The sequence below is a fragment of the Euprymna scolopes genome, chromosome 23 (assembly GCF_053919585.1).
Source record: "Euprymna scolopes isolate OS-2025 chromosome 23, ASM5391958v1, whole genome shotgun sequence".
Taxonomy (NCBI): Eukaryota; Metazoa; Mollusca; class Cephalopoda; order Sepiida; family Sepiolidae; genus Euprymna; species Euprymna scolopes.
Window position 1 is genome coordinate 108,534,615 of NC_136504.1, and position 25,873 is coordinate 108,560,487.

A 25,873-nucleotide genomic window follows, 5' to 3' on the forward strand; every position below is an offset into this window, starting at 1 on the left:
TACTGATTTGAGGTCATCCTCTAGTGTTTCTGCCATTACTTTAGATATATGTTCATTTGTTTTCCTGTCGTGCCTGCTATAGAGTGTGGTGTCATCAGCATATATACCCATCTCAGAGGCAATTTTATCGGGGAGGTCATTTATGAATATCAGGAACAGCAGAGGACCAAGGATAGATCCCTGGGGCACTCCGGCATTTATATTATATTGTTTAGACGTACGACCGTCGAGGACAACCTGGATTTTTCTCTTATCTAAGAAGGATTTAATTATGTTAAGTATTCTACCAGTGATACCGTAAGATCTAATCTTCCTGAGGAGACCCTCATGCCATACCCTGTCAAAAGCCTTAGATATATCTAGAGCTACCGCTCTGCCCTCTCCCGCTGTGTCCAGTGAATGGTATATGCGTTCAGAGATTACAGTGAGGATGTCTGCCGTGGAACGGGCTTGTCTAAATCCATATTGATGGTCGGTCAGAAGTTTAGCATCTGTAAGGTGCTGGACTAGAGCATGGTTAATTAAGGTCTCAAATATTTTGGCAAAAAGTGGGAGGAGGCTAATAGGGCGATAATTTAATGGGTCAGTTCTTTCGCCAGAATTCTTGAATACTGGTACCACAGAAGCAGTTTTCCAGCAGCTCGGAAAGCAAGATTCATTATATATGGGGACAGGGGAAATCATTCCAACTCGTATTTACTTAAAAATGCATTTTCGCATAAATAATTGAGTTTATTAAAACAAAAACAAATGAAAAACATCTACGTAAATGAGCGGCTCGTCCAGCAGTTATGCGAGATAGTCCAGTGGTAGAGACATGGAGTCCCGATTTCGAATCTCGCGAGATTAAGCCACTCTGATTAGTCGTAGACGACGAAACACGTGTCAGTGGATCATTATATTTTAAAAACAATATATACGCCGCCACTCATTGGAGGGTACCAAAATTAGTAAAAGGGAAAAATTATTCTCACTTTGAATTTAGGTTAAAATACACTTTCTTATAAATAATTGAATTTGTTTAATAAGGATCGCAAACAAAAAGGATTAAATAACATCTACATAAAAACGTGATACAGTCAGAAGTAGTGCGAGATAGGCTTCTTACCATGAGGTCCCGATTTCGAATCTCGCTAGATTCAGCCACTCTGATGAGTCGTAGAAGACGACACACCAGTCAGTGGATAAGTATATTTTAAAAACAATGTGTATAAAAAAGGACTCTTTCATTCTTTGACAGACTATGGATACCCACGAAGGGCTACCCGCGCATGTGATTTTTGTTGCAGGAGTGGACATTGTTAAATACCAGTGGGAAATGAAGTGTATGTACAAGACATCTGGAAACAAATGCCAAGATAAGCGGAGAGCACATACAGCGCCTAGACGATGCTTAACTTCTGTAATCTGACAAGAACCGGTTTTTCAACGTGATTATCAAGTATACAATATATATATATATATATATATATATATATATATATATATATATATATATAAAGCTGAATGTCTGTGTGTATGTCTGTGTGTGTGTCTGGTCAGGAATAGGCTCCTATATGGTTGACTATTTTAAAAACCAAATTACATATAATGATAGAAGATGTATCGAGATACAGGAATGGATATGTTTGATCTGGCAGAACGGTGGTTCATTTAAATTGTGGGGTCTTAAAAAACGTTTACAAGTGTTTTTGATATAGATGTACATAATAATACTTTGATAAGTATGTTTTAACTTAAATAGGGATGGTATGATAAAATTTTGGGGTCTGCGTTCGCGCCTGGCCTCCACAGAATGGAAATGGGCACACACTTTAATAAAGACTTTTCATATCTATCTGTGTAAGTATACTTTGATAATTATGTTTCAGTTTGAAGAAATATGGTATAATATAATTATGGGGTATTCGTTCGCACCTGACCTCCATAGAATGTAAATATGTCACAAGGTGTTTTAATATAGATCCACGGAATATTGTGATAACCGTTTCAGTGTGAACAGGTATGGTATAATAAATCATGGGGTTAATCTATTTTATTTTTACTTTCGTCATATTTTGCTTTTGTTTTGATACCCCCAAATTTAACCTAAATCTACAACCCTTACTTTTCATAACCTATCATACTTTCATAAATCAGAGTCCATTTTCTGTAGGCTGTTTTTGAAACCAGTCAACGATATATATATATATATATATATATATATATATATATATATAGTCATCCACATACAGTACTGTTTCGCTGTTTCACAGCTCATCAGTGCGGCTAGACAGGCAACTACCTCAAGCCAGGATTGAAACCCGACCGTTTATACGGCAGTCAAGGCTTCTAACCATTACGCTATTGGCGGCTGCTTGAACGAGTAGTGAGTTTTTAACGATGTTTTAGATATCGTCCGAAATACCTTCGCTCGATTTGTTTACACAAAGAGCGTCGCTTATATGCTAATGGTAATTCGTTTTTCACTTCTCAATATGCTCAACTCAGGTGAGGAGCACTATAGTCATCCACATACAGTACTGTTTCGCTGTTTCACAGCTCATCATATATATATATATAGCGATTAAGCTACACTGAATATTCCGCGTTTCATCCATTCTTCAGGCTTAGGCGCATAAGCCTGAAAAATCCTAGAGTGGATGAAACGCGGAATATTCAGTGTAGCTTAATCGCCATATATATTTTATAAAGTACTAATTACGAACTAGCTCTACCTACGTATTGAGCACTTTTGAAGTAAATACTTTAAGTTTACGCATAAATTTATACTTTCGTATGTTTATTTTATGTGAGTAAATGAAGTAGTTATATATATTTTTGTGTGTGTGTGAGTGTGTGTGTGTGTGTGTGTGTGTGCGTGTGTGTGTATTATTTTTTTTTTTTTGTTTCTGCGATACGTTTTGAATGAATTCAATTATTTATACGAGAGTACATTTTTACCTAAATGCCAGTTGGGGACAATTTTCCCTTTGACCAATTTGGTACCTCCAAATGGGGAGCGGCATATATATATAGTTTTTTTTTTAACTGATGAGTTGACAGACGACGAAACACGTGTCAGTGGATAATTATATGAAAGCACTATTATATGAAGGCATTTTTATATCCGTGTATGTATGTGTGTGAGCTCGTTCCATATGGTCTCCTAAACCTCCAAGCCGACACTAGATTATGTGTCTGGCAATGTTATTAGATAGTTTTGTATGGGAATGTCCTCGATAAGTATCCATAACCCATAACCGTAAAAATCAGACGAAATAAGGAAACCGTGACACCCTTCACTGAAACTTCTCAAAAGAATGAACCACTAGTGTTTGTAGGTATTTAATTATTTAATTATTATAGTACAAAAATAATTATATATATATATATATATATATATAAAATTATTTTATATATATATACATAAAATAATTATATATACATAAAATAATTATATATATACTAGCATTTAAGCCCGGCGTTGCTCGGGTGTTTTGAGCTTCATGTTGAGCAAAAAAAAAGGTTAAGTTTTTAACTTTGCCCCCTATTACGACCCCTTAAAATTTATTGTTGTAGGTTCAAATTAAGTTATTAAGTTCGATCCATGTCCAAGGAACCAATATCTAAAATTCCAATCGTCGAAGGAGTTTGGTAGAGTTCTAAAAAGTCAAATCGTTGAACTTTGACCCCTTTACCAGCCAAATTTCTGACAAAAAACGAGTTTTGGAATATTAATCGGAATTGGGAATGGGAAAAATCGGAATATTTGAGGATATCGAAATCGGTATCGGAATTTGTATTGATTTTCCGATTCCAAAACGATTATTTTAATTCTCTTTTATATTTGATTTTATTCAAAGAAAAATCTTCTATTGCTGGTCATAATAATAAAATAGCAAATATTTATCGATTTAAACCACCAGTGAGACTAAAATCGATAGATCGTCCACCACGAGTATATTTTGACTTTTATGAAAATATCTGCAAATTAAACATGTGTGTTTTTATGGTAATCAGATAAATAATACAACTATATTGCTAATGTTGAACGATTTATAAGGAATCGGAATCGGAATCAATAATTGTATCGGAATCGGAGATTTAGTACGTAATCGGTAATTATATCAGGATCGGAAAATATTAGCATCATCTGATCACTAATATATATATATATAATTATTTTTTTACTATAATAATTAAATACCTACAGACACTAGTGTTTCATCCTTTCGGGATTTTTCAGTGCAGGGTGTCACGATTACTACCAGTCGAACGATTCGAACCCCGCGACATCTCTGGCTCGATTAGCGGAGACCGTATCCATTCGGCTACTATTAATCGTGTGAAATAGCGTTGAATTTTAAACATTTTAATTTAAATGTTCATTACGTCAGACAGACAGTGATCAAATCGTTATACGATGATCTACGCATAAGAGCTAAATTGACCGACTTTTTAATTCAACAGAAAGTGCTCAACGATAAGAAACGCATTTCTTAAAGGGGCTGTCATAATATATATATATATATAAATATTAGCATCATCTGATCACTAATATATATATATATATATATATATATATATATATATATATATATATATATATATATATATATATAAGTGAATGTGTCTGTCTGTCTGTATGTATGTCTGTGTACATTTCCCTACGCAATAACTCTGTCAAGTTTTAGTCTACAGGCTCGAAATTTGATATACAGGGTGATGATATTTGGGAAAATCTATGTTATCGTTTTTCGGCCAGAAATTTCGCTGTTAAGGGGTCAAAGTTCAACGATTTGACCTTTGAGAACTCTACTCAACTCCTCCGACAATTTTAGGTCTAAGCAGTGGAAATTTTAGATATAGGTTCCTTGGACAGTGATCTAACTTAATGACATTATTTAAGCCCCCCAAAAATAAAGTTTAAGGGGTCATAATAGGGGTCAATGTTTAAAAAAAAACTTCCGTTTTTTTTTTTTGCTCAGCATACACCTCAAAACACCCGGGTAACGTGTGGAACCCATGCTATTATATCTATATATCTATAAAAGTGAACGTGTCTGGTTGTCTGTCTGTCTGTCTAGTGGCTGTGTACATTTCATATCGCAATAACTCTTTTAATTTTCAGTCTACAGACTCTAAATTTTATATACAGGGTACTGACATTTGGGAAAATATGTGTGATCCATTTTCGGTCAGAAATTTGGCTGTTAAGGGATCCAAGTGTAACGATTTGACCTTAGAGAACTCCAGCAAACTGCTCCGACAATTTTGGGTCTAAACACATGAACTTTTAGATATAGGTTCCTTTGATATAGATCTAACTTAATAAATCGATTTAAGCCCACAAACATAAATTTTACTGGGTCACAATATGGGTCAAATTTTAAAAAATGACCTTTTTTTTTGCTCAGCATACACCTCCAAACACCCGGGCAACGCCAGACACCCATGCTAGTATATATGTAAAAGAGATCGTGTATGTGTGTGTGTGTGTGCGTGTGTACATTTTCCTACGTTATAACTCTGTCAATTTTTAGTTTACAGACACGCAATTGGATATACAGGGTACTGAGATTTAATGAAATCTTTGTAATACGTTTTCGACCAGAAATTTGGCTGTTAAGGGGTCAAAGTTTAACGATTTGACCTTTGAGAACTCTACCAAACTCCTCAGACAATTTTGGGTCTAGACACTTGAAATTTTAGATATAGGTTCCTTGGACATGGATCTAACTTAATAACTTGATTTGAGCTCAAAACAATGAATGTCAAGGATTCATAATAGGGAGTCAAAATTTAAAAAAAAATTGACCGTTTTTTTTTTGCTTAGCATACACCTCCAAACACCCGAGAAACTCCGGGCTGAAATGCTAGTATATCTATAAAAGTGCTTATCTATCTGTCTGTGTGTTTAAATTTCCCTACGCAATAACTCTGTCAATTTAAAGTCTAAAGACTTGAAATTTGGTATATACAGGGTACTGAGATATAAGAAAATCTATGTTTCAGCCAGAAATTTGGCTGTTAAGGGGTCAATGTTAAAAATTTGAGCTTTTAGAACACTACCAAACTCCTGCGACAATTTTGGGTCTAAACACTTGAAATTTAAGATATTGGACATGGATCTAACTTAATAACTCGATTTGAGCCCAAAACATTAAAGGTTAAGGGGTCATAATAGGGGTCAAGTTTTAAAATATTTACCGTTTTTATTTTTATTATTTTGCTCAGCATACACCTCCAAACACCCGGGCAACGCCGGGTACCCATGCTAGTATATGTATAGAAGTGAACGTGTCTGTGTTTCTGTGTGTCTGTATGTGTGTCTGTCTGTGTACATTTCCGTACACAATAACTCTGTCAATTTTCAGTCTATGAGTCGAAATTTGATATACAGGATACTGAGATGAGTGAAAATCTTTGTAATCTGTTTTCGGTCAGAAATTTGACTGTTGACAACTCTACCAAACTCCTCCGACAATTTTGGTTCTAAACACTTGAAAAGTTAGCTATAGGTTCCTTGGACATGGATCTAACTTACTAACTTGATGTGAGCCCAAAACAATAAAGTTTAAGGGGTCGTATACATACATATATATATATATATATATATATATATATATTATTCTGGTAATGTTGACAAAGTTAGTTTTGACCTTCTTTGTTTTGTTGAATTAAAGTGCACGTCAAATACGTGGAACACAAGAAAATAGAATGAATATATAGATGATAATAATAAAAATAATAATAATAACAATATTACTACTACAACTAATAATAATAATAATAACAACAGCAACAACACCACCAACAACAATAATAAAATAATAATAATAATAATAATTATAATAATAACAATACTACTACTACAACTAATAATAATAATAATAATAACAACAGCAACAACACCACCAACAACAATAATAAAATAATAATAAGAATAATAATAACAATACTACTACTACAACTAATAATAATAATAATAATAATAATAATAACAATACTACTACTACAACTAATAATAATAATAATAACAATACTACTACTACAACTAATAATAATAATAACAACAGCAACAACACCACCACCAACAATAATAATATAATAATAATAATAATGATAATAACAATAACAATAATAACAATAATAACAATAACAACAATAACAATAACAACAATAATAATAACAACAGTAACAATAATAATAATAACAATGACAACAATGACAATAATAATAACAATAATAATATTAACAATAACAATAATAATAATAATAACAATAATAATAACAATAACAACAATAACAATAATAATAATAATAACAATAATAATAATAATAATAATAATAATAATAAACAAATACATATAATATTATATTTAAAAAAAAAGAAAACAGTTGAGCTCGCCTCATTTTCCATCGAAAACGGCGCAAAATGGAGGACGAGCGAGGAAAAGTCAAGATAAGAGAACAAAACTCTAACACCTCGTCAGTTGGAAAAGACGGCAGTGCTTCAGCTGATAGATCTCTATCACTAACACTGTGTGCAAAAAAAGAATTCAGAACTATTGCGCTATCTTCCTGCGATGATTAGATAACTGTTCTACCTTTTACTAATTTTGTTTATTTATTTATCATTTTGTTTTGGTGGAGGGGTAGTTGTTGTAAGGCTTCTTCTCTCGATTGGGAGAAAGGTTGACGATAGAGAAAATGGGGGGGGAGCTGTAAATATAGGACGAAGCTAGATGACTTCAAATAAGAGAAGCTGGGTACGCGTGTTAGCCTTTGGGCGGAAGCGGATGGAATAGGAAAGAAATACAGATGAAAGAGGAATAATGCACTAAAACAATAACAACAAAAAAGTCCAGCAACGTGAATATAATGGAACAAAATGCAACCGAATGCATAAGAAAGTAAAAAACAAAACACAGTAACCGAAATCTTCAAAAAGCGAAAAAAAAAAATCATCTAACACACATTCTTTTTTTTATCGATAATTACAACAAAATTATAACCATCCGCTCGTCCAAAAAGTTCGTTCGTTTTATTAATGTAACACATCCGCTGACGATGGAAGCAGCAACTACAGCAGCTCACATATGCAAATGACCAAGCCGGTGGCGCGATGTGACGTCACAACAGAGAGAAAAGACAGAGACACATTTTAACAGAGAACTCGTGTGCAGAGAAGCACGAGTTCGAAGCGTGTTCGGAGAAGCAGTTATTCGAGTCGTGCCGAGAGAAACAAGTGTTTGAAGCATGGCTAGTATTCGGAAAAGCACCTGTTTTAGACACGTTGGTGACGTCATAGCGGAGACTTAAAGTCACACGCAACTGTTTAAATATTTAGAAAAAAAAATGCTTTGTTCGAAATACCAGGTATAAAGTAATTTTTTTTAAAAGAATGTGAGTCCAGTTTCTTCCCTTTCCCTAATTTCTTTTACTAGTGGAGAGGGAGGGGGGACGCCCGGCATTGTGAAGTCGTAAAATACGCATAAATATAATATTTTAATTTGTCTAGATTTTGTGTATATAATTATAAATCCTGATTTCAAAAATAAGAAAACGTATTTAGGTGCCATCAGCTAAAATCGAAACCGACACATTCAAAGCTGGTGACGTTACCACTGTACCAACGTGATACGGATGTGAACTGATAAAAATTCAAAATTTAAAATAAACTAAGATAAATGTATAAAATTTTTAACGATTTTTTTGAAATTTGACCCCTTTTTGAGCCCTTAAAAACTATTTAAACCGGCTAAAGACCCATAAACGAACGACCCGTAAGAAAATCCAATCATTTGATGCCCCTAGCGTTGCTCTGCGACTTTTAGTTTCAGAGGAGATACAATTTGAAAATATGGAGACAGCGTGTTTTATATTAGACATAACGAACACGTAACATTAGGAAGAAATAATCTAAATATCAAGTTTCGGAACATTACCGAGTTTATTTAGTTCGTTTTTACATCTGATTTTGTAAATTTTAAAACGGCTATCGATTTGTCTAGTTGTCAAACGGCAATCTTGCTCAACTAATTTTTTTTTTTTTTTTTTTTGCAGAATCAAGAAAACCATTTCTAACCTACTACTTCAGAAACAGCGTTATTTTCCGTACACATGACATATCTTTTTGCCGGGATTTGTTACTTTTTATCCTTTACTTTATTAATAAATAGCGGGGGTACCCGGCGTTGCCCTGGTGTTTGGAGGTGTGTGTGTGTTTAAGGGGGTATAGGGGGTGCAGTAAAGAACAAGCGAAGTAATAACCCTGTTTAAATATTAATAATAACGATGTTAAACTTCTTTAATAAAATCGGGAAAACAAAGACAAAAACAAAAACAACAATGACAAAAGAAAAACAGCGAATAAACTTAAAATTTCTTTAAAAAAGAAATCGGAAAAACAAAAAGTAAAAATAAGGAAAAAAGATGAACATTAGAAAAACAAAAACAAAAAAAAACACAGCGAAAAGCGAAAAAATGACATAAATAATCCTTCGATTCGGTTAAATTCATGGTGCGTTTCACCCAGTAGAAAGCATAGAACGAAAAGAAACGTTAAAATTCCATTCCAGTTTTTTTAAGCAACTAACAAACGTAATAAATCGAAAAAATGGCATAAATAACCCTTCGATTCGGTTAATTCCATAGTGTGTTTCAACTAGTAGAAAATATAGAAAGAAAAGGAACGTTCAAATTCCATTCCAGTTTCTCAAGCAACTACAAAACAAAATAAAGCGAAAAAATGGTATAAATAATCCTTCTATTCGGTTAAGTCCATGGTGCGTTTCTGTTCCATCTGCCTGCTTCCCTCCTGACTACAACTTGGATGTCTTCAAGTCCAACGTAAACAAATTCCTGATGAACCGCCCCCTTAAGTAGATACTTTATTAAATACCCACACTAACGTACTGTACTTACAATAATCCTTATCCCTGAGTGGCTTCCGGGCCTTGATAACTGGTGACCACCTTGTAAAAAAGAACAGTAGAAACATAGAACGGAAAGGCACAGTAAAATTCCATTCCAATTTTTTAAAGCAACTATGAAGTAAAGAAAACCCAAACTGGTGTTCCTTCGTAACTGTCTCTTGTGAACAATCTCGGAAACAGTGTAAGTGGTGGCGGAGGAAGGCGAAATTTATTAGAGAGATAAGATGTTACTACTTCCATTGATTTTAATCGAATGTGGCAATTAACTCTTAGCATAAAAAATAGAGGAATCTACGATTATCGAGGAAGTGGAGAGGTAATATGCCTATTACACACCTCTGATATTGTGCTGCAAGTTGTGCATATTACATTCACATGAAATGTCTTGATTTTTAATCCTATTAAGGTCAAAATCATAGGGGAAAAATGAGTTCATTTTATATATATATATATAGGGATAACATTGGAATCCTGTACTGTTCTTCTTGACATTCTATATAAAGACCTGAAACACAAGTAAAAATGTAAGAACTCCTTTGCTTGGAGACATAAGGGACATGGAAAAAAAGGGTTGAAACAAAGAAAGGTTATGAGATTTTTGTATACAAATGGCCTAATAATCCTTGAATTAAAATAGATGGTGTTCTTAGATTCCAAATTGATATAAGAAATTTAGATTGAAGGTAAATTCAAATTCTTTTCTATATAGTATCCTGGATAATTGGTAAAGATACATTGAGAATTGATGATCATAGATTTATATCGTCTCATACTCGTAAAACCAAATACAAGATTTGAAGAATAGGAATATCATATGACTTTTTTTAGTAAGTCATAAAATGATATTTAAAAAACGAATAATTTTTTGGATCAAATTCATCTTTATGCCAGAGAGTAGTATTGACACATCCGGGGAATATTTAAGAGCACTTTTTTTATCCTTGAGAGAGTACAAAAACAACTCCAAAATCTAATGCGGAGGATGTATTCATTCTCGGACAACGCCCATATTCTCACAGTTCAGACTGTGGTAGTCTCCCCACTCTCCCCCCCTCTCTCTCTCTCTCTAACATATAATGTTTTTGTTATTTAAGATGTTCGATTACATAGGATCTTTATTTCTCGTTTGTAAAACGTCCACAAAAAATATTTCCATCACCTCCAACCACTGTTAATAAATTTTCTTTTTTTTCTCTCTCTATTTAACTGAAACCAAACAAAAATTTCCCTAAACAGAGTTTCTTTCCCATGACTACAACATGCTCATTTTCAAGTCCAATAAAAAGAAAGCTTTATTGAACAGTCCTTTTTAATAATCTTCTACAAACTTTAAATCAGCATTTACCAATCATCACGGTGTTTTCTCAGAGTCTACCTTATAAACTCATTAACAATTATCCTCGAGTAGCTTTTAGGCGTTACAAAGCCTTTAGTAATAAAGCGCGAGCTAGAGATTTACGAACCAAATGCAAGTACTCACGTGTTTTTTTTCTTGTGTTTTCTACTAGTGTCACCTTTCTATGGTCAACTACAAAGTAAGTGGCAGCTGTTAAAATAAACTTATAGATAATTTTTTAACAAAGTCCATTCCCGTTTTTTAAGCAACTACAAAACAAAATAAAGCGAAAAAATTGTATAAATAACCCTTCAATTCGGTTTAGTCCATGGTGCGTTTCACCCAGTAGAAATGTAGAACAGAAAGGAACAGTAAAATTCCATTCCAGTTTTTTTTTAAAGCAACTACGAAGTAAAGAAAACCCAAACCGGTGTTTAAAGAGGAGTACCGTATATTATTTAAACTACGGTTTTAATTAGATACAGTACTCATTCTTTCCATAATCTCAGTTATAAAGTATGACCAGGAGTGTATAAATTGAACACTTTCATTACTATAAAAACCAGAAATATTTCAAAATCATGTGATGAGATTCAAACGAAGGCAGTTCTAAAAGTAATGTCTCCTATTTTTTATTCCACCCGAATACAGGGTGGCCACAAAGTCTGGCTACATAATGTAGCCAGACTTTGTGGACACCCTGTATATATATATATATATATATATATATATATATATATATATATATATATATATATATATATAATTATTTCCACAGCCAGACAACGTCGCAGCTCACAAGAGCCATGAAAACCAACAAACCGGGAGCCCAAGACTCCAGTTTCGCCCTCATTTGTGCTCATCAGTTAGACACATTCGAACTCAGGATTCGAAACCTGAGTCTCTTGCATTTGAGGCAAGCACTCTACTAACTGAGCAAACGCGTCGTAAACAAGAACGGTTTACTATTCATCACAGATCAAGTAAACGGCAACGAAAATCCAACAGTGGAATAAACCCACAGGGTGTCCACAAAGTCTGGCTACATTATGTAGCCAGACTTTGTGGCCACCCTGTAGATCAGTGAAGATTGCAACGTACATCGTTGTAATAACTGCAATCATGCATTCAAGACTTGCAAGTTTCATCTCTTTGTTGGAGATACTGGTAGTGTAAGACCTAAGACTAAGAAAGTAACACCTACCATATACATGCGTCAATAGCAAAGATGCGTTATTGAAATCATGTCACAAGTGCATAGAATAAGGGGATGGATATGTAGATTAATACAAAATTAAATAAAACAAAAAAGTTTTTGGTTTTAATGGTATAACCCACTCTTTCATACATCTTTTGAGTTAACATAATTATGAGGCGTTAATTTTTAAACGAGCCTCGTATGACAATAAGCGCTCTGGACGCTCATGATAAACCTCGTTGATCGTGGCCAAAGTGCATTAAAAATGGTGCTATTAAAATAACAAAATCTAGTGCAAAAAAGGTGGCTCATTTTTATCATATAACTTTCGTTTTTGTAGCGCTCCAACTGTTTGAGTTAAGTACGTCTTAATTTTGAAATCCCACTCCTGTTAATATATATTAGTCCTTGCGCGAAAGAGCAGGGCACAAAATGTTTTAAATAATAATAATAATAATAATAATAATAATACTAATAATAATAATAATAGAATAACAATAACAAAGACTTTCGCTGGCGAGGACTACTATTGACCTTGACCAGTTATACAGTCCTTTTGGAATTTTCATCTCTATTTTTCTCGTTATGTACTGAATATTTGTTAATGAAACCTGTATGAAATATCTTCCTTATTAAATTTTAAAGATTTTCTATTCTGAAAGAAGTTTTTAAAAAATTAACCTAAATAAATATTTTAAAGTTTTTGTTAAAAAAAAGAAGATTATCTCATTATTCAGATTTGTATTAAAAAGAGGGGGTTGCAAAAAATGAGTCCTGGTGTGAAGAGAAATGCAAACTGACACAGAGAGAATATTCAGACCTGTAATAATACAAAGACGGGGTTGCAAAAATGAGTTGTGGTGTGAGGAGAAATACAAACTGAAACACAGAGAGTATTCAGACCCGTAATAATACAAAGAGAGGGTTGCAAAATAAGTTGTGGTGTGAGGAGAAACACAGACTGAAAAAGAGAGAAGGAGAGTTTTAAAATATAATCTTAAAAAGATAAGATAAAAGTTAGAAAAGAATTTCATCCAAGGCATGAGAATTGTTAAACAAAATGTTTTTTACTATAGGCTTTAAAAATAAAGGTACAAGATTCAATTTGCAATTTATTTATCTTAAAAGTGCACTTTTATAAATTTTACAAAGTAAGGTATAAACATTTAATTCAAATTGACTACAAAAATTACCTTGGATTGAATTTATGTAATGTATATTCTGTTGCACTTAAAAAAATCATTGAAAATTTGATATCTATATAATTAATTGCTAGATGAAAGATAATGTTTTTAAATTGCAAGAAAATGTACATTCTACGGAGGCCAGGCGTGAACGCAGACCCCACAATTTTATTATGCCATCCCTATTTAAGTTAAAACATTTTTATCAAAATATTCTTATGTACATCTATATCAAAAACACTTGTAAACGTTTTTTTTTATTTTAATTTTTTTATTCCCATACTTTGTGGACACGGCACGAACGCATACCCCACAATTTTAATGACCCACCGTTCTGCCAGATCAAACATACCCATTCCTGTGTCTCGATACATATTCTATCATTATATGTAATCAGTTTTTTAAAATAGTCAACCATATAGGACCTATTCATGACCAGACATACACACACACATTCAGCTTTATATATATATATATATATATATATATATATATATATATATATATATATATATATATATTAAAGGACAGATTATGAGTAAAAGTTATATATGATTTTATTGTGTTATCAGAACAATAAGAAGAAAAGGTTTATGGGAAAATTAGGAAAAAGCCCTTTAGGACATGGTATTTATAAAATTTGATTTGAAGTTTTTTTTTCTTAAATTTCCCACGAAATTTTACTTATATGTTCCAGTGATATAATAAAAGTTATATATACACTTTATTTATCATTTTCATCTTAATATTATTGTTTGCGCCTCTAATAGTGTTGAACTTTTGTTATCTGGATAAGTGTTGCTTTGTTAAAGATTTACTTTTTATTGTTGGTTGGTTGCTTTGTTTAACGGCATATCAACCCTTTTCAGATTATTTAATGCCGAATCCAGTTATTTTGAAAAAAAAAAAAAAATGAATAGAATATATTTGTTTTTTCAGGTTGGTTTCTATTTAATCCATAGTTGGGACACTAGCTGGTACTACCACTCCGGGTCAGAGTGGACCTGGGAGCAATGGCAATTAAGGGGTGGCTCCACGCTCCCTAAAAGCCGCAAGGGAGTCACTATCGGATATAGTTTAAGGTCATATCAAGGACCTATTTACTCTTTGTTAATATGTCTGTGTGTGTGTATATATATATATATATATATATATATATATATATATATATATATATATATATATATATATATATATATACAGGGTGACCCAAAAAACAGAGGACATTCAATTGTTTTTCTGAGCATTTTACAGTCAACGAAGAAAAAAAATGCACTAGGTCCTAGTGTTTTGATGTGATGTTTTGAATATAATAAACTAGTTATGGCCAGAGTTTCATTTCATTCGGACAAAACGGGGCCTAATTATAGCCGGGGCCCGTTTTTTGCGGTCACCTTATATATATATATATATATATATATATATATATATATATATGTATAGAGAGAGAGAGAGAGAGAAAGAGAGAGAGAGAGAAAGACGGAGGAGAGAGAAGTGGAAGAGAAAAATATATGTATGTTCACATATATAGACAAAATATATATAACATAAAATCAAGATCAAATTATATCCGCATAAAATACTAATTTCATTTCAATATGTGACACACTAGTGAAGTTAGTCGATCTAAAATTCACGCAAATGATGTGTCAAGAGAACAGAGAAAAAGTCAATCTTAACAGTAATCAGAGACGAAAAGCAGTCTAAAAAATAATCGAACGCTGAGAACCTATGTTTGACGAACAGCAGCACGCATGCGCATTTTGCAACAGAAGAAATAATCGATCATGTGACTGTAATTTCAATTTCGCTCTTCAATGTTCGAAATGGGTTTGTCTTCAAAAAAAAGTAGGCCAGGTCTACATTAAATTAAGAGATTTTCGGAGTGGGTGCAAGATGAGATGGGAGGAAGATATTGAGATGGGCGGGGGAAAGATGATGAGTAAGTGTGTGGGGATGGAAAGCCATTGTCTTGTGTCGTAGGTATACTTTCTATATTAGACCGCCATAGTCACGTGACATGTTATTTCGAAATTTGCTGATTCGTTTTGGTTTAGGAATAACGTACGCATTTTACTTTCTACCTACCAGCAAATTAATTATCAATTTATATATCTATCTACTTTGATCTGTATATTCGTCTCTCTTATACATATATACATACATGCATATATACATGCATATATATATATATGTGTGCATATATATATATATATATATATATATATATATATATATATCGTTTCATATTCACATCCATATGTGAATAATAACGGACATATTTTTTGTATAAAGAATATGAATTGCATCATATCTTTTTAAATATATTAACACACACACACACACACACATATATATATAAATATATATAAAATATATATATATAAAAATTCGCTCTGTTTCACTCTGCCTTCATGCTTGTGCCGTATATGTGACAGGAGGCCAGCTCTGCTCCCACAAACCAAGCCGCAAGACTCACAGGATACAGGCTGGGAAGGTGCTGTTCCTACTCTTGCTCTACGAAGATTTGTTTGATTCGATAGCCGTGTGTCAATGTATGTGTTAATGCCCACAAAACATTTTTCACTCCACAATTTTCTATCCGCAGCATCTTCTTAAAAGGTTTTTGGGTTCAGGCCTACGTGCTTAAGATTGTCTTTCAGCTTATCTCTGTACCTCAGAAATGGACGGCTCACATTTCGATTATCCTCTTTCAGTTGACTGTATGCTAGTTGCTTAGGAAGACGGTTTTCATCCATGCGAACAAGGTGACCAGCCCAGCGAAGCTGAGACTTCATCAGGAAGGCCTCAATACTTTAAATGTCGCACCTAGCAAACAATCCCGAGTTAGGGGCCTTGTCTTTCCATGTTAATCCACATATACTGCGAAGGCAACGCTTATGGAATGTATCCAGTTGCTCAATCTGCCTACGGTATGGGGTCCAGGCTTCCGATCCATACAGTAGTATCGAAACAATCACTGCACGATAAACTGAGATTTTGGTCTTTAGAGTCAAACCTCTTTCATTCTATACTCTTGACCGCAGTTTGCCGAAGGCATCAGTCGCTTTTGAAATTCTCCTCAATATCTCATCATCAAGTGATGCTGACGAATTCACCTTACTTCCGAGATATGCAAAGGATTTAACATACTTTAGAGGCTGTCTATTCACTAAGATTTTCTGAGGCGGTTCCACATATTCTGGTCTCGGAATATTCACTCCACCTTGCTGCAACGGGGTGGGCTTTGGTTGGGAGATAACTTCTGTCTTTTTAATACTAATCGTCAAACCAAATGCTTTTGTGGCATTCTCTCTCTCTCTCTCTCTCTATATATATATATATATATATATATATATATATATATATTTAAATAAGGGAGTAGTCACCAACAATGTGTATTTTTTAACATTATTTCATTATTTCGTGTCTTGGTTTTTCTTTGAGAATTATGTTTAGATCATTGTAATAATGTTTTTAAGTCATTGAAATCGTTTACGCGCGTTTCAGACGGTCTGTGATGCATCCTCGTCAGAAATTATTTTCAAATGTGTGAAAATGGCGATTTTCATAGTTAATTTGAAGTTTTTCCAAGGGGTGGAGGCTTGTAAGTGTTTATTATTCATTGGTATGCTGAATTTTTATTGCTTTCTTATTTGGCTTGTCCCGGGAGACGTTGACCTCGCTGTGGTCGCTATTTCTTTCTGCTAATGTTTTTTCTTTTCCTTTAGGGTGGGGTAGGGTGTGTGTGTGTGTGTGCGTGTGTGTGCACGCGTGTGTGTGCGTGTGTGTGTTTGCTTTTATTGGTTTGGGAATGTGTATATTGTTTTATAGTATTTTGGGGTTATTTGCGGCTGTGGGCCGGGGTCGTTACTAATGTGTATGTGTGGGGAGGGGGGCTGGCTCTTCTGAAATAAGGGTAGAGGTGCTTTCATTCTATTTTGATATTTATTTTTTGGATTCTTGGATTTTAGTATTGTGATTTTTCGTTTTAGTCTTATATTATGTTTGTTTAGAAAGAGGGGTGTATTTAAAATAGGGGATTCTTTTAATGTTTCTATTTATTTGTCTCCCCATGTGGGTATGGCCAGACCCAGGATCGGTTCCTAGTGTGGGGAGGATTTTGTTCCCCAGAGGGGGGCATTGGAGGGGGTGTAGGTATGGGAGGGGATGATAGAAGGGATGATAGTCGTTTCAGTCATGAGAGGGTTCTCCTCCACTGACTGAGGAGGGAGCGAGGTGTTGGAACAGATATTATACTATGGTTCTAGGTGTCTCCTAGTGTTGTTGGTTTCGAGGTTAAATAGGGTTGGTATTGTCCAGTGTGTTGTATTAGAGATAGGGGTGTTATGTCTGTGTGTGGTTGTATGCGCGCACGTGTGTGTTTTAATGTGTCGGTTCTGATTTATGTGTGGGTGTGTATATGTGTATGTGTATGGGTGTGCATGCGAGTGTACCTTGCAATTCATGTTTTTGTGTGATGGTATTAGGTTCTGTTCAGTTCAGGAGTGACTCTGGTGATGAAGTTTTTGTCCTGTGTAAGTAAATAAAAATAATTGTCTGTTTGGAAGATTGGTATTATTTTGAAGCTGTTTCCACTGCATGTGTGTACGTGTTTTGAAACATAGAGGTGTCTGTTATCTGCAATTTTGATGTTGCTCTTATGTAAGGCCACTCTATTGCTGAAATGTTTGGTGGCGCCTATATAGGATTTGTTGCATGTTGTGCATCTTAGTGCATATACTACATTTCTGGAGGTGCAATTTAGATTCTTTTTTTATTTTGAATGTTTGGGCTGGGTTTTTGAATGTGTATGTGTTACCTTCTATTATTATGTCACATACTCCACATCACGGTTTGTTGCATTTTGTAACTCCTTTTGTAGCATGTGGGTCGAGTTTTGTAGGAAGTTAGGATGTGTTTTAAGTTTTTGGGTTGGCGTTTGCTTTTTATTATTTTTGTTGTTTTAAGTATGTTGTTTAGTTTGTCGTTCTGATTGAGGAGGATAAGGTTTTTTGTTATCTGTGTGAATAGTTCTGGGTTGTTTGTGTTGTGTGTAGAGACGTATGCTAGAATTTGTTCTTTGTTGTGTTCTTTTGGGGTTCTTAGTTGGTCTATTGGAATTTTTTCAGCCAGTTCAATACCTTTCTGTATTAGTGGTACTGGGTATCCTCTTTTCTGCAGTGTTATTTGTAGTTCATTCAGTCTAGTTGAACGGAGGTGTCTGTCAGTTACTATGGTGCAGACTCTACGTGCTAGGGAGTAGGGTATTGATTTTAGACAGTTTTTAGGATGGTAGCTTTTGAAGTGGGGGTATTGTTGAGTGTCTGTGGGTTTGTGGTAGATGTTTGTGATTATGTTGTTGTTTTTTATTGTTACTAGGATGTCTAGGAATGGTAGTTCTGTGGGGCTTTGTTCTAGTGTGAAGTTTATTTTTGGGTGTAGATTTTGTAGTAAAGTGTGGAGTTCTTTGATATCCCCCCATGAGGTTCTCCAGAGGATAAAGCAGTCGTCTAGGTATCTTTTCCAAGATTTTATGAAGAGTGTTTTTATATTGTGCCCGTACTTTTGCTCTATCCTGTCATAAAGGGTCTCTTCTAGGAAGGCGAGTGTAAGGGTGGCATATGTCGGTGCCATTTTGGTACCCATTGCTGTGCGTAGTATTTGGATGCAGTTGTCTTTATTGAATTGGAAGGAGTTGTTATTGAGGATTATGTCGATGCTATCAATCACGAATTGTTTATTGAATCTAATCGGAATAATAAAATAATGTTAAAAAATACACATTGTTGGTGACTACTCCCTTTTTAAATATACATCTTTCTTTCGTCGGAATTTATTAACCCATTTTATATATATATATATATATATATATATATATGCCGTTATGAACAGCATCTTAGTTCTTTTCACAACGCTATGCCCCTCTTGTTTTTGAAATTCCAACTACTTTTTCGTTTTCTAAAATGGAAGAGTCGTACATTTAGTTAAATCAAAAATATATTTTCACATATTTATACTGGTCTATTGTTTTCTTAATTTTATTCATCCAGAGGAAGACTCGCAATAAAGAGGAAACGCTGATGACCACATAACCTGGTTGGTTCTTTTTATTTCTCTCCCACTCTCTTTCATATATATATATATATATATATATATATATATATATATATATATATATATAGTCATCGACATACAGTACTGTTTCCTTGTATCGCAACTCATCAGTGGAGCTAGACATACACCTTTTCCCAGCCGTAGATCAAATTTACAGTCGGCAGCTCTAACTATATATAATTTGATCTTGATTTTATATTATATCTCTATATGTGTGTATACATATGTTTTATTTTCCTCTCTCTTCTATTTCTCTCTCTTCATCTGTCTCTCTCTCTCTCTCTCTCTCTCTATATATATATATACATACATATACACGCACAAATATATATATATATATATATATATATATATATATATATATATATATATATATATACAAAGAACAAAATTAAAAACTGTGAATTCTAATTTACAATAATTACTTGTTCGGCGAGATACAACAAAAAACTTTAGATACCATCATACATATATATATATATGTATATATATATATATATATGTATATATATATATATATATATATATATATATGCGTGTGTGTGTGTGTGTGTGTGTGTGTGTGTGTGTGTGTGTGTGTGTGTGTGTGTGTAAAACTTAAATTTTGCCCATCGCCACTTATGGCGAATCTTCTCCCCTCAAAATCTGAAAAAGGTTTTGCACATTTTCAGTTTTTGTACCTTAATTTTTCTTGTCTGATGATGTCTAATATGATTGAAACGATCTGCACACCGTAGCAAGATATGACAGTATTTACATTAAAAAAATATTATTTATAAATATATATATATATATATATATATATATATATATATATATATATATATATATATGTGTGTGTGTGTGTGTGTGTGTGTGTGCGTTAGAATGTGTGTCTGAGGACACATTTCTACTTATATACTAAACGAATATTTGATCTATAGACTTTGAATTTGGTATATAGAATATTCAGACACGTGGAAATAGTTTTAATCGATCGCTATCCAGACGAAATAGTTGCTAACGGATTTATATTGAACAAGTATTTTGGGGGTTTTATACATACATACATTTCTTTTTTTTTTTTTTTTTGAAGATTCTATATATATAATTTTTTTTTATTCAATTTTTTATGCTACATCTCGAACTTTATAGCCACTTTAGGGGAATAACTAATCTTCTACGAATAGTTGTTTAAATATATGAGGAACATATATCGCGTAACCTGGCAATCAAGATTAAGACGCCATATACTCAAACGTTAGCGTTCTGTCTAAATTTTAAACCTAAAAAAAATCGTGTACATTCACAAACATATATATATATATATATATATATATATATATATATATATATATAATCCACATTGTATCACAACTCATCAGTGCAGCTAGGCAAACACCTTTCCCCGTGGATTGAACCTACAACCGTCGCCTTGACAGGTCTAACCATCTGGCTACGAATCAGTGCCGTAAATATTTCTCCTCGAGTGTGTATTAAATCCACGCTCCTCCATCGCAGAAAGTGCTCAAACCATCATTTGTTTACAAACAAATAAATAGTGAGCTTCGCTTAATTGTTTAAATACGCGTCGGGTGAAGATATATTTACAAAGTGCTCAATCCAAAGAGGGGGGGGCTTTTAATTTGTCATCCACATGCATCACTGTTTTGCTGTATCACAACTCATCAGTGCGGCTAGAAAAACACCTTTCCCTAACCGTGGATCGAACCTACAACCGTCGCGTTGATAGTCGACAGCCCTAACCATCGGGCTACGAATCAGCGCCGTAACTATTTCCTCTCGTCGGGTATTAAATCTACGCTCGCCCGTCGCATATACACACGCATATACCATTAGTTATATATATGCACGTGGAGACGGCCTGATATCATTAGAGCTCTTTTGTTAAAACTGTAAAAGTATTTATCTGCGCTAATAGTGACACTCAGCGTAGCCTGGTCGTAAAATACTCTTAAATATAATGTTTTAATTTATGCAGATTTAATATATATTATTATAAAGTCAATTTTCTATCGATTATTATTATAGATTCAATTTTCTATCAATTTTTGTGATTTAAAAGATAATATATATATATATATATATATATATATATATATACACACACATACACACACATATATATATACACACACATATATTGAGTTCCTTTAGCTATAATCGAAACCGAAACCAAAACTCATAAAAGCTTTTGATAAAATAATTTAAATAACAATAGATGACTTGAGTGCTACCAGGTATAATCGAAACAAAAATCCAAATTTATGAAGAATTGTTGGTAAAATTATTTATCACAAAATATGCATAACGGTTAAACGGAAGAAATATTATATTAGCGTGACACACAAAATAACATACACGTTATCCTATTTATACATTGCTGACTTCTAGAGTGTTTGGATCTTAGTCGTTTATTAGGAGATTGGATAAGGTATTTGTCGAAACATTTATGCATACACGAAGGTCGTTCTAAAAGTAATAATCCTATTTTGATTCAAAAACAAAAACAAATAAAAAGGTTGAAGAGCCACGAAGGTGGGAGTGCTACAATAAAAACGACATACTTTTGTGCGCTAGAAATTATTTTTCTACGTATTCACTACCATTATCAATGCACTCTTGGCGGCCACTGTTCATGCCCCTGTAATAAATATCCGGGGCGTGGTTTGTAAATCACACCTCGTCGCCAATCTGAAATCGACAAACCGATCTCTTAACTGTACTGACATCAACTGTATCGGCTTCTTAAACGTTCAACAGGTGCCGGTAAATGCTGATCGGTATTTTTTTTTCTGCATGAGGAAATAAATGACGCATCTCTGCTTCTGACGCATGTCCGTGACAGGGCTGTTTTCTCAGACTCTAACACTATACGCAATAGAAAGTTGAAACTTGTAGGTCATGAATGTATGAGTTCGTTTATGATAATATCAATTTAAAATCTTATCTGATCTATTTTTGCGGAATTTTCTCTACCCTGCAACCTCTCTCCAACAGAAGAGACGTTGCGAGCCTGTCCTTGTTTTAGCATTATTTCCATGGCAGATGCTCGTCTGAACTCCAATCTCTGGTCCCCCCTCGCCAATCTTTCACGAAAAACACCCGTCTAGCTGAATCCACTGCGAAAAATTTCCCCCACTCTATATCTGTGCCTAAATCAAAACGCGGATTCTATGAGCAAAGCTTCTTTCTTAGAACTGCACGCCTGTGGAACTCTGTTCTGTCTGCCTGCTTCCCTCCGGACTACAACCTGGATGTCTTCAAGTCCAATGTTAACAAATTCCTAATGAACCGCCCCCTTAAGTAAACACTTCAGCAAATCTCCTCACTAACGTAATGTACTTGCAATAACCCTTATCCCTGAGTGGCTTCCGGGCCTTGATAAGTGGTGATCACTGTGTAAAAAAAATATATATAAAAGGCATTACTTTCTTAACCTATCTCGTATGTAACCATAAAACACAAAACCTGTATACTATACTGCAGCTGTACTTTTTATTGTATTAGTTTATATAAATGTAGCCGTTTCGTTTGATCAGATAATATATACAAAAACATACATAATACGTTAAGAACATAGAGTGAGATAAGAGATTTATTACACTCTTTGAAGAACGTGTAAAGCTGATCTAATTGTTATCGTACTCGACAAACTCTTACGTGAAGAATACAAAGTTGCATAGTAACTTTATTGCATTATCAAATCAATAAGGCTTACAAAACAGGAAAAAAGGGAGAAAAAATTTTGGTCATGGCATTTAGAAGCTACATGCTTCTCGTCGGAAGAGAAGAAAAAGCCGGCATTATACAAAAGTAAAAATTAAGACATCACCGACTTTGAAAACACATATAGAAGAAATTGAAAAATTTTAGAGATTAGAATTAGAAAAATAATATTTTATAGGGGCGATATGATAGAAGATAAAAGAGAGAAGGAACAGAAAATAAACATACATGCTAATATGAAATACAAAACAACATATAAGAAAATGATATGAAAAAAAGTTATTAAATTTATAAAAAAATGTTTTTACAATTATATTAAAATTTGTTCAAAAGGTTCAACAATTTTTTGCAATTTCAAAAATTTACAATTTATTTTAAAAAATTGAAAACAAACTTACAATAAAGTTCTGATAAAACAAATTATTATAAAATATAAAAAAAGCAAAACAAATTAAATACAATCAAGTAATAGAAGAGTACGATTAATAAAAAAATGAAAACGTAAATCAATTCAAGTTCTTGGAAGATAGTCGGTAATTAGGCGTACTCACTAAAACATATTTTTAATTGTATTATTTTTTGTATATTTTTAATTGTAATAAAAAAATGAAAACGTAAATCAATTCAAGTTCTTGGAAGATAGTCTGTAATTAGGCGTACTCTACAAAACATATATTTTAAATTGTATTATTTTTTGTCTATTTTGTATATTTTTAATTGTAATAAAAAAAATGAAAATGTAAATCAATTCAAATTCTTGGAAGATAGTCTGTAATTAGGCGTACTCTACAAAACGTATATTTTTAATTGTATTATTTTTTGTCTACTTTGTATATTTTTAATTGTAATAAAAAAAATGAAAACGTAAATCAATTCAAGTTCTTGGAAGATAGTCTGTAATTAGGCGTACTCTACAAAACGTATATTTTTAATTGTATTATTTTTTGTCTATTTTGTATATTTTTAATTGTAATAAAAAATGAAAATGTAAATCAATTAAAGTTCTTGGAAGATAGTCTGTAATTAGGCGTACTCTACAAAACGTATATTTTTAATTGTATTATTTTTTGTCTATTTTGTATATTTTTAATTGTAATAAAAAATGAAAATGTAAATCAATTAAAGTTCTTGGAAGATAGTCTGTAATTAGCCGTACTCTACAAAACATATATTTTTAATTGTATTATTTTTTGTATATTTTTAATTGTAATAAAAAAATAAAAAAAGTAAATCAATTAAAGTTCTTGGAAGATAGTCGGTAATTAGGCGTACTCTACAAAACATATTTTTAATTGTATTATTTTTTGTATATTTTTAATTGTAATAAAAAAATGAAAATGTAAATCAATTCAAGTTCTTAGAAGATAGTCTGCAATTAGGCGTACTCTACAAAACATATATTTTTAATTCATTCATTTTCATGCTTTATCTTACGTGCGTTTTATACGTTCGAGTTACCCGTACTACAATTTTTTAATGAACCTCTCATTTACCAAACAAACCGACCATTCTAACTACGTATAACACGCACCTATACTCGATGCCTGAGTCTGCTATAGACCACAGTTCTATGACATGAGGAATTAGACGTTAATGTGATAAATGTTTTCATGATCATAGATAAAACGAAAGATTCGTACGCATTTAGCTTTGTTTGGATGTCAATCTTTATCTAATCCCACGTACGAGGTATCTTCAATAATTTTCCAGGCATTTTCCGTATGAGCTCTTTTACTGATCGTACACACATGAAACTGTAATATCTTCTAAGTAGTACTCTTCTAACAACTTTTAAAAAATTCATGGAGGTTCTTTTTTTGTGAGCATGTCAATAATCTTGTCACAACCTCTTTCATCTCCTGAAACTGTACACTTATTGTTTCGGTAGACACGCAACGGTTTTTACCCATGAAATTCTTTATTTGACCCATCAACTCTAGTGTTCTGACTTCCTTACTCTTCCTACACATCTCAGCATCCCTTACATACTCCCTGCCTTCTTTGAATGTCTTATCCCACTCAAAAACTCATGCTCAATTCATGTAAGATGATCCAAAAGCAGACTGCAGTGTTCAATACGTTTCTGTGGCATTTTTCTAAATTTTAAACAAAATTTTATTGCATATCAATCTTTTAAAATGTTCTCGCATCCAGATTTCATTTTTGAAATGGATCAGCTTTGAAAATTAGGCAATTAGTAGGGTGTATTCAAATTATTTCTGTAGTTTCTCATTTGAACCTGAAATCATACAAATTAGTCAGTCATCTCATAAGATATGCAGCAAAAATAATTTATTTTCAAGAGTCTACGACAATTTTAAATGCTTGTACAAAAAAGCCTGGAAACTTATTGAAAGGATCTCGTACTTGAGTCAGCCAGAAAAAA